Here is an 11,204-nt window from a genome sequence, read left to right on the forward strand (position 1 = left end):
TGGCATCTTCGAAGTTTTTCTTCCACATAGTTTTAAAAAGGTTTTGCCAAGATTTAACAACATGATCCTAATCCCACCTAAAATACTAGGATTTTCATGCTTACATATGGAGGAGTTATACTAGTGAACAATTTCAGAAGCTGCCAAAACATCTTGATCATAGGGAGGAGTTGAGAGCAAAATATTGAGGATTACAATTTTTAGGATGTGGGTGCCAATTTTGAATATGTCAATAAGGATAGGGTCGTGATTTGAGAGAGAGTAGGGGATCACTTGAATAGGATTGTTATCATGAGGCTGGTGAGGGCTGAAGGATTCTCTACTATAGTAGAACTAGTCTAACCTAGAGAAAATCCTCTTGATTCCTTTCTAAAAATTTAACCATGTGTACTAGATGCCAAGGGATTGAAGTCTTAAGATGGCCAGGGGGTCAATGAGTTTTAACTTACTCAACATTCTTGACCAATGTGTGTATTCATTCCCTTTCAATTCAAACTCAAGACATCTTGTCATGTCTTGAGGTCTCTCTATCATATTGAAGTCTCCTACCACTATCCATGGGATGATTTGAAGCTTGAATAACCACTACCATAGTTTAACTCTTTCTTGGGATTCATTAGGAGCATATACATAGAGAAAATTCCAAATTCAAAGTTGTCTACTTTCAAGGAGACCCATGAGGCTCTATTGTATGGTGAGTTACTCCAATTATTGATTTTCTTCTTCCATTTAGGATCAATTAGGATTGTTTTACCATGCTTTCCCTTAGGATGCTTGGTAGCTAGGGCATTCAAATTCTTTCTAATGGGACAAGCTTGTAGAAAGGGTTTACCTAGCCACTTAGAGCTAACAGAATAGATAGTTTGATCCCACAATGAATGGTGAGGGAGATTTGGTAGTTGGCAACTTTGTACTAGCCAACACTACAAGTTTCAACATCACCCAAGATGGCGTTGCAAAATTAAACTAGAGTAATAAATCTAAAAACCAAGAGAGATTATTGTAGGTCTCTGTAACATGGTCCTATAGGACTTAGAATCACATCCATACCTTGCACGAGCTTTGAGATATGCCCCATTAAAGATCACTTCCTATGGCATTTAGTGACCCTTAGCAATGTTTCACTTTGGCAGAATGTTCAAGCGCTTAATGAGACTAGACAAGCTCGGGGCTAGGGTTTATCTAGCCACCTGGAGCTAACAGAATAGATAATTCCATCCCATGATGAATGGTGAGGGAGATTTGGTAGTTGGCCACTTTGTACTCTCCAACACTATGAGTTTTAGCATCACCTAAGATGGCCTCGCAAAATAAAAATAGAGTAAGCTCTCCAAAAAGTGAGAGAGGTTATTGTAGATCTCTACAACACAGTCTTATAGGACCTAGAATCACATCCATACCTCATGCTAGCTCTAAGATATGCCCCGTCAAAGATCAATGCCCTATTGCAGTTAGTGACCCTTAGGGATGTTTCAGTTTGGCATGCCTGAGAATGATCAAGCACTCAACGAGATTGGATGAGCTTGGGGCTAGGGTTTACATAGCCACTTAGAGCTAAAGGAATATATAGTTCATTCCCATGATGAATAGTGAGGGAGATTTGGCAGTTGACAACTTTGCACTGGCCAACACTATGAGTTTTAGCATCACCAGAGATGGCATCACCAAATCAAAATAGAGTAAGATCTCCAAAAAGTTAGAGAGGTTATTCTAGGTCTCCATGACATGGTCCTATAGGCCCTAGAATCACATCCATACCTTTCATGAGCTCCAAGATATGCCTCGTCAAAGATCATTGCCCTATGGCATTTAGTGACCCTAAGGGACATTTTGGTTTGGCATGCCCGAGAATGATTCAGAGCTCAATTGGATGGGATGAGCTTGTATCTAGGGTTTTCCAGCCACTTAGAGCTAATAAAATAGACAATTTGATCCCACAATGAATGGTGAGGGAGATTTGGTAGTTGGAAACTTTGTACTGGCCAACACTACAAGTTTTAGCATCACCCAAGATGGCATTACAAAATTAAAATGGACTAAGATCTCCAAAAAGAGAAAGAGGTTATTGGACAAACTTTGAGATATGCCCCATCAAAGATCACTGCCCTATGGCATTTAGTGATGCTTAGGGACATTTCGATTCGGAGTGCCTGAGAATGTTCAAGTGCTCAACAAGACTAGACAAGCTTGGGGCTAGGGTTTACCCAGCCACCCAAAGCTAATAGAATAGATAGTTCAATCCCATGATGAATGGTGAGGGAGATTTGGTAGTTGGAAACTTTTTACTGGCCAACACTACGAGTTTTAGCATCACCTGAGATGGCATTGCAAAATCAAAATAGAGTAAGATTTCCAAAAAGTGAGAGAGGTTATTGTAGATCTTTGCAACATAGTCTTATAGGACCTAGAATCACATCCATACCTAGTGCGAGCTTTGAGATATGCCCCATCAAAGATCACTGCCCTATTGCATTTAGTAACCCTTAGAGACATTTCGGTTCAGCCTGCTCAAGAACATTTGAGCACTCAATGAGATAGGACAAGCTTGGGGCTAGGTTTTACCTAGCCACTCGTAGCTAAAGGAATAGACAGTTCAATCCCATGATCAATAGTGAGGGAGATTTGGTAGTTGGAAACTTTGTACTAGCCAACACTACAAGTTTTAGCATCACCCGAGATGGCATTAGAAAATTAAAACAGAGTAAGATCTCCAAAAAGTGAAAGAGGTTATTTTAGGTTTCCATAGCATGGTCCTATAGGACCTAGAATCACATCCATACCTTCCACAAGCTCTGAGATATGCATCGTAAAAGATCATTGCCCTATGGCATTTAGTGACCCTTAGGGACATTTTAGTTTGACTTGCCTGAGAATTTTTAAGCACTCAATAGGACTGGAGAATCTTGGGGCTAGGGTTTACCTAGTCACTTGGAGCTAAGAGAATAGACAATTCGATCCCACGATGAACAATGAGTGAGATTTGGTAGTTGGAAACTTTGTACTAGCCAACACTACAAGTTTTAGCATCACCTGAGATGGCATTGTAAACTAAAAATGAAGTGATATCTCCAAAAAGTGAGAGAGGTTATTTTAAGTCTCCACAACATGGTCCTATAGGACCTAGAATTGCATCTATACCTTGCACAAGCTCTGAGATATGCCCCATCAAAGATCATTGCTATATGGCATTTAGTGACCCTTAAGGACATTTCAGTTCAATGTGCTCGAGAATGTTTGAGCACTCAATAGGATAGGAAGATCTTGGGGCTAGGGTTTACTTGGCCACTTGGAGCTAACATAATAAATAGTTCAATCTCATGATGAATGGTGAGAGAGATATGAGCAAGATATGTATGCCTAGGCCACTTTGTGCAAGATATGAGCAAAAGTTGCTAATTAGGCCAAATTGAGTCTTTTTGAGTTTTTGGTCAAGATAGCCTAGGATTAGGTGTTTTTAGTTGTTTTCTAATAGTTTGGAACCTTTTCCAAATCCTAGAAGTGAAATCTAGTGAACTTTGCATTAGTTGCACATTTTGTGAAAATTGCAAAAGTTGTAAAAGTTTCTTTAAAATGAAAATCTAACTAGAAACATTTTAACCTTCAAAATAATGTTTCCCATGCTCACATACCTAAGCATAGATAGTTACAACTTCCCAAACTTCCATTTGTAACCTTTTTGCGAAAATTGCAAAAGTTGCTAAACTTTTTGAGCAACATTGCAACTTTGCATTTATAGGACTTGGGGAGCTAGGATACTCAAGTTGGGCATGATCGCTCAAATTTCTCATTGAAATATATTAATGATCTTAATAGAACAACAAAAATCTCATTTCCACCTTTAAATGGAGACTTCAACTTAAATGGAGATTGTTAGTTCTCAAACATGTCCTAGTCAAGTAGATGACTAGTTTACAAAGCAACTAGTAGGAAATAGGGTCATGGAAATGAACTCAATGCTTAGGAAGGTTTTAAAACACTAAAATAAATTATTTTTAAATGATTATAGCTTCACCAATTCCCAAACTCCTGCTATTCACAAATCAATAGGTTATAAGAGGTCAAATCCTTCATGGTACTTGACCTAGGGCTTGATTGGAAAAATCACAAAACACATCCTCTAGTCTTGAAAACCTGGAATCTTAAAAAAAACTCTACCAAATACCATTTCCCAAGTGGCCATGGAATTTTAACCAAGGAAATTGCAATTAGAGGCCCATTTTTGCTGTGTCCACCAAAATGTTTTCGTGAAAACCTAGTTTCACTAAAAATGCAATAACTTGAGTTAGAAAACACGTAGAACAATGAGACCAAAAGAAAAAGAAAGATGATTCAAAGCTCTATATCAAAAATTCATCAAATCAAGTTTGAAAGTCTATAATTTTTATGTAGCATGCAAACAACAATAAAAATGACTCAACAATTGAATTTCTTTGTTTGCAACTTCTTCCAATCCGTATATTAATGCCCTCCAGACCTCACAAGTGAGGTATATATATCTCTTATGTATATATTAATGGTTAGAACCAATATTTTAATAGTCATAATCCTTTTCCCACTAAGTTGCAAATTTGAGCAATTTTTACAACTTTCAACAATGCAACTTTGCACAAAAAGTGCAATTTTTACATTTTTCACTTGATTCCACTTCTAGGACCTGGAAAAGGTTCCAACATACCTGAAACCAACTAAAAAAAACTCAGTCCTAGGATTTCTTGACCAAAAATATTAAAAATCCTAAATTTTCCTAATGAGCAACTTTTTCTTATAAATTGCATAAAGTGCCTTAAGCATCCAAAATGGTTTCTTTCTTTGACAACCATGGACTTCTCATCCAAGGGTTGTTTATTCTAGCATAAGTAGGTAAAAAAAACATGAAAAACAAAATATAAACCAAGTGCCTTGGTTCTCTACACCAGGAACATACCCCCAAACATGAATGAAAAGAGAACAATGACTATGGACACAATGAGATTGGTAAAATGCAGCAATAAAACTCTTCATGTTTGCAAGTTTGCAATAAATGGAATCCAATACCCATACTACCACACCTAGGTCCAATCTGAAGTTTTCATTTATTTAGATGAATTGTTGTAGATGGTTATTTTCACATTGTTTTTGATACAGAGCTTACATCCTTCTTTCACCAAAAGCTTCCTAAGTGCCTAGTAGCACCCAACCCATTGCAAGATGCCAATCAAGCTTACTAGCCTTTACCCAATCCTAACCACTATCTCTCCAAGTGGACTCCACTTTTCTAAGGTCTTTCCCCTTCTCTAGGGCTCTTAGCAAAGTTGAGTCAATTATAGGTTTAGGGACACTAGCCCTCAACTAGGTCAAATAAGGCAAAATGTGAAATCCGGTTTCCAAACTCCAAGCTTAGGCTAGGATCAACACCACTTGGCTCATACCATAGAGATTCATGCACTTTTAGGGTTCTAATGCCCCCAAAAGATCAAAATCCCAAAATCAAGCCTAGAAATCGTAGTAGGTCAATTTTTAGTTTTCTATGGCTTACTTCCAAAATTTCCAAATGAGGTATCAAAAAAATTAACTTTTTAAATACCCTTTACCAGGTTCTTGAAGACTCCAAAATATCTTGGGCTGAACCTACTCCAGCATGTCCTAACTCCAACTTGGTTCACGGACCTAATAGGCCTAATTAGGCTGGCTCTCCAAAGAAAGTGTTAGGAAATGGATTCATAGAACTAGCACAACTACATGAAAATCTTCCTCCCCATGCCACATATCCATTTCACCCTTTTCTTGGGTTAGATCAGTTGGTTTGGAAGTCTAATCACCACTTCTCCTACAAATCTGGGTTGAACACATAGGGAAGTTTAACCTAGGGCTAGCTATTAAAAATATTAAACCTTTTTCTCCAAGCCTGAAACTCTACAATATCAACGTACACCCCTAACTTGCATCCCTCCAAGTGGCATCAAATTTCAAATGTGGGATTGCAAGTTAGAGGCACATGTTTACAAAAACCCTCAAATTCAACCCCAAACAAGCAACTTGAACAAAAACACAATAAATTGAACAAATGGAAAGATAAATCCTTCAAACCAAAAGAAAATGAAGCCTAGTTCATTACGCTATCCAACCATATCAATTGATCCCTTCTCCCAATCTATATAGTCTGTACAATATAGAAAAATAGTGAAAATGGTACAAAATCAGAGTTTTATTCATGCAAATGTTCACTAGTTCGTACCATCATCTTGTGCTCTCCATGTAAAGCATATTTAAACATGTCATCTATGTCTTCAATGGTCATAACCATATTTCAAATTCTTATGCCAATGTACAACCATTTTTGCAACCATATTGCAAAGTTGTCAACATTTTTGCAATTTTAACAATTTTTGACAACTAACTTCCTATACACCAAGGACTTGACCAAATGACCCTAAGGACCATTAAAACCTTCCAAGGATCACAAAAATCCCATTTGCATTTAAAAACCACCAAAATTGCTTATTTTTTACCCATTGGTACAATTTGGCACTCTAGCTTATAATAGCACCTAGAGCCCAATTGACCTTACATTTTAGTCTTACTACAAAATTCTTATTAATTTTCCAAATCTAAAACTAGGACTACTATCCATTTGCCTTGGTGCCCTACACTAGTTTCCTTCAAGAAAAATGATGTAACCATCCCCTTTCTATTGTAATTGTAACTTGGGGATGGAATATTAACATGTATCATATGTAATTATGCATACTAATGTAGGGAATAGTCAGAGGATGTAGATGATCATCTAACTGGACAAGTTTGGAGTGCTTGGGTGGATGAAAATGCATTAAATTTAATGTTATAGGTATAGTGGCGGGAGATCTTCCTAAAGGAGGCCATGGTTTTATGTAAAAAAAACAAATTAATCATCATAAACATGGTGTAGGATCAACTAACAGGTTGTAGAAGTGATTTCTTGGTCAGATTTGAAGAGGCCCTAGTTTTTGGCCTTGTTTGGTGAGGGTTTCATAAAAAGCACATATAGATAGTTGGTGGGTTCAATCCAATTGAAGAATCCTCACTTTAAGCTCATATTAAGATACTTTACCAAGTTTTAGGGTTGGGGGATAATTATTCGCTATTGTTCCTTTTGTAAATGGAGGAGTTTTTACGCCTAAAAAGTGGCCCATAGTGTAACAATAGAGAATTGGTCCAAAAAAATCATACCTCATCTTTTGATATGTTATAGAGAAGCCAAATGGGTATAATTATCTTCAATTTATTTTCTTTATGTTATGGGAAAATATGGAGAAAAATGCAAGAGGACAACATTTGAGGGCTAATTGGGGCTTGTAGGCCTAGTAGGCTAGGATGATTTGTTTACCTTAGAGATAGGCTCTTGGTATGTGGTAAACTGGTTATTTGGGGTGTATTAGGATATTTAAAACCATTATATTACTAAGAAGTCTTTGGATAAGTCATTTACCTAATTTGAGAAACTTAAGCCTTAAGGTTGCATTTGGAAACCTTTGGGAAAACACATTGTTCGAAGTATTTTCTCATAGAACTTGGAAGGGCCCATCTTGCTCTGCATCACTTTTCCTACAAGTGGCTATAAAGAAGATATATAATCATACCCTAAAGACTTGATTGCAAGTGTAGAAGAGATACAATATGTGATTGGGTCCTAGAGCTACATTACAAGTTGTAAGTTCAATACATGTTGGTATGTAGTCAAGTCTCAAATAATTAACTATGATTGTATTAAGAGGGCGATACGAAATTAGGTCTTCAAGACTAGATTGTAGGGATGCAAGACCTAACCCAATGACATATGAAGATGCTTAGGCATGAGAAAACTTGCAATCAAGTTTGTGAGACCCAATTGCATTTTGTTAATGCATGTAACTTATGTCTTGTAATTGATGCCAAGGACCTTGACTACATATGAGAACAAAGACAAACTATTCACATATTGAGATTAAAATATCAATGTATCACTAGTAACTATGAGGATAATGCAAGGGCATTCAAAGACATAAAAAAAGGGCTTAAGTGATGCAAGTGGCAGGGTACTAACAAGGTAGATTGGGAGTGTACAACCTACAAGAACAACCTAACAAGGTTTGACAGCCCAAACAAGGCCCAAGACCCCACACTTGAACCTTGACAAAAAATATTGTTTAATACAAGAAACCTACACTAGACATGGAACCAAGAACTCAGACTCAAGAAATGATGTTCTTACATCAACACAGGCATATGGACTGGAATTGAAGACCCCAAACTAAGAAAAGGACATAGTTCCTTGATTAACCTCTTGGATTCCTAATAGCCCAAAGAATGAGACTTAGGTTTGAAACTTGTACACTTGGAATAAAAATAAAATACTAACACCAAGATTACTTCCTATTTCTAATGTATTATTAGATTCCAAAGTGGAGAGATCCCATTAGCAAGCAAATTGTCAAAACCTATGGGGACAACATTTAGACAGAAGGGATAATTAGGCCACATTTACAAAAGGAGGTACCATTTAAACACATGCTAAAAACATGAGACCAATTGGATATGTTGATAAATGATCAAAATATGCTGATTACTAGGTTAAAGACCATAATATTGAGTTTTGAGGCCTTAAAATGTCGGGACAACAGGTTTGTGTATTGATGCGTACAAGGTATATGCATCTAGGGCATCATGTTTCTTCCTTCTCCCTATCTCTTATCACCTAAAACCAAAATAATGTTAAAGTGAATTAAAAATACAAGGATTCCACCAAAGGCCATAATTTTCCTATGGTGGAATCTCACATTATATCTTGATTTCAATAAAAACCCTTGAAACCCTTGAATTTCAGGCTGTCAACACTAAAATAGGAATAACTTGAGTTCTACAATGTTGCAAGACCTCAAAAAAATTTCATTAGAAAGGTGATCCAAATATCTATCTGACCATACCAAACACAGATCCCTAGGCATTCGTAAATGACCATACCATGCAAGAAAAAAGCCCAGAATGTAGAAAACAAGGTTCTTTTTTTTTTTTTTTTTTTTCAATGCCAAAATCACACATTGTACCTTTCACCCACCTAAAAGGGCTATATGAAGGTCTTAACCAACTAATCCAACCATATTTGAAAGTTTTTGATTGTTGGAGGGAAGATTAGAAGCATTTTTTATTAGCTATGCAAAAAGTTGCAAAGTTGCATAGCAACTTTTGCACTTTTAATGCAGTTTTTACATTTTAGAGCCTAAAAGACATTTTAACCATTCAAATGAGTCTGTATTGACCAAACAAAACTACTAGATCCTAGATTATAAGTATATGCATTCAAATTACACAAATTGTGCCCTTGTGACCTCATTGAGCAATGAGTCCGTAATATACCCAAATTGTTAATGGGCCACACAAAATTGTTAAAGGTGAACCTAAGAGGCCCAAACGCTCTTATTTCATCATTCCATGTGAGAGTGCTCTTGGAACACAAAGAGACATGAGACACAATGCAAACGGATATTTGTGTAGATTTATACTTAATTCTTGCCAAGCAAAAATTAAGAGCAACATATTGATAGGTTATGTTAAAAGAAAATAATGTTGATAATGACCTTCAATCTACCTTGAACCCTTTTAAAGAAAGTTAGATCTCAATATACTTTCTTATTTAAGATGAAACAATATATGCATTGCTCAATTCACTTACTTCATATGTTCTTTGCTCTTTTCTATCCCCACCTATATACTTCAAACTTCTACTACATGAAAAATACTTTCTAAGACTTCTAACTTGTTAAATGGGCTATCCCTTAGCAATTCCATCCTAGGGACTCTTCACTTAAGTTTCTCATTTCCCTATGGTAAAGTACATGCCTTGATGTTTATGAAAATTAGTCACTCTTCCAAATATCTTGTGACTTCCTACACCCTAGCTATCACACCTAGGTCTAATGACCCTTATTTATGTAGAGCATATAGCCTACTTTTGCCACTTGGTTCTTAAATCTTTAAGGGTGCCCAAATCCACTTGAGGATGATGTATTAGTTAATAGCCTTTGAAAAATGATGATATTTACTTATCCAAGAGGACTACACTCTCCTAAGATCCTTCCCTTTTCCTAGGGCTCTTGGTAAACTTAGATCAAAATATGGCTTTAGGGACACTTACCCTCAACTAGGCCGATTAAGGCAAAACAAGTAAAAAGGTTTAAAGACTTAAAATTTAGACTTGATTCAGAATTTCTAGGACTAAACCACTAGGATTCATGCACTTTCAAAGCCCCAACACCTTCAAAGGATCAATATCCCTAACTTTGGCCTAGAAATCCTATTAGATCAAAATTTAGTTTTCCTTGGAAAACTTCCAAACTTTCCAAAGTAAAAGGCCAACTTATTATATTTTCAAATAAATTTTACCTAGTTCTTCAAGACTCCAAAGGATCAAGGGTGAACTCCATTCCAGCATACCCAAACTCCACTTTAGTCTACAAACATAATAGGCCTAATTAGGCTGGGTTTCCAAAGAAAGTGCTTGAATATGGGTTCACAAAATCCACTCAACCCCATGGAACTCTTCCTCTCCTTCCTAAAACTCCATTTCACTCTTCACCTAGGTTGAGACAATCAGTTTGGAAGCCTAAATGCCACTTCTTCTTCAATTCCTGGCTAAACACATAGGGATGTCAAACGTAGGGCTGGCTGGTAAAAATATCAAACCAATTCCTCTAGGTCTAAAACTCTACCATATCAAAGTAAACTCCCCTAACTTGAATTTTCCAAAGAGGAATTAAATTCCAACCATGGGTTTGAATGTTAGAGGAACATGTTTGCCAAAACCCTTGAATTCAGGCCCAAATAAGCAACCTTCACAAAAACTACAATAACTTAAGAAAATGAAAATATATAACCTTCAAACCAAATTCAAATGAGACCTAGTTCATTATGCTATCCAACCATGATAGTTGATCTCCTTCACCAATCCATACACATGCATACAACTTAGAAAAGTAGAGAAAAATGTAGAAAATCAAAGTTTTATTCATGTAAATCTTCACCAGTCTGTACAACTATGTTGCCCTCTCCATATACAAAATTTTTAAACATGTATTCCTTGCCTCCAATGGTCATAACCATCATTTAAATGGTTATATCAATGTTCAACTTCCTTTTCAATTATTTAGCAAGAAAAGTTGTCATTTTGCATTTTTTTTGCATGACAACATTGACATTTTTGCTTTAATAACCTC

The sequence above is a fragment of the Cupressus sempervirens genome, chromosome 5 (assembly GCF_028749045.1).
Source record: "Cupressus sempervirens isolate cs-2001-9-10 chromosome 5, ASM2874904v1, whole genome shotgun sequence".
NCBI classification, from domain to species: Eukaryota; Viridiplantae; Streptophyta; class Pinopsida; order Cupressales; family Cupressaceae; genus Cupressus; species Cupressus sempervirens.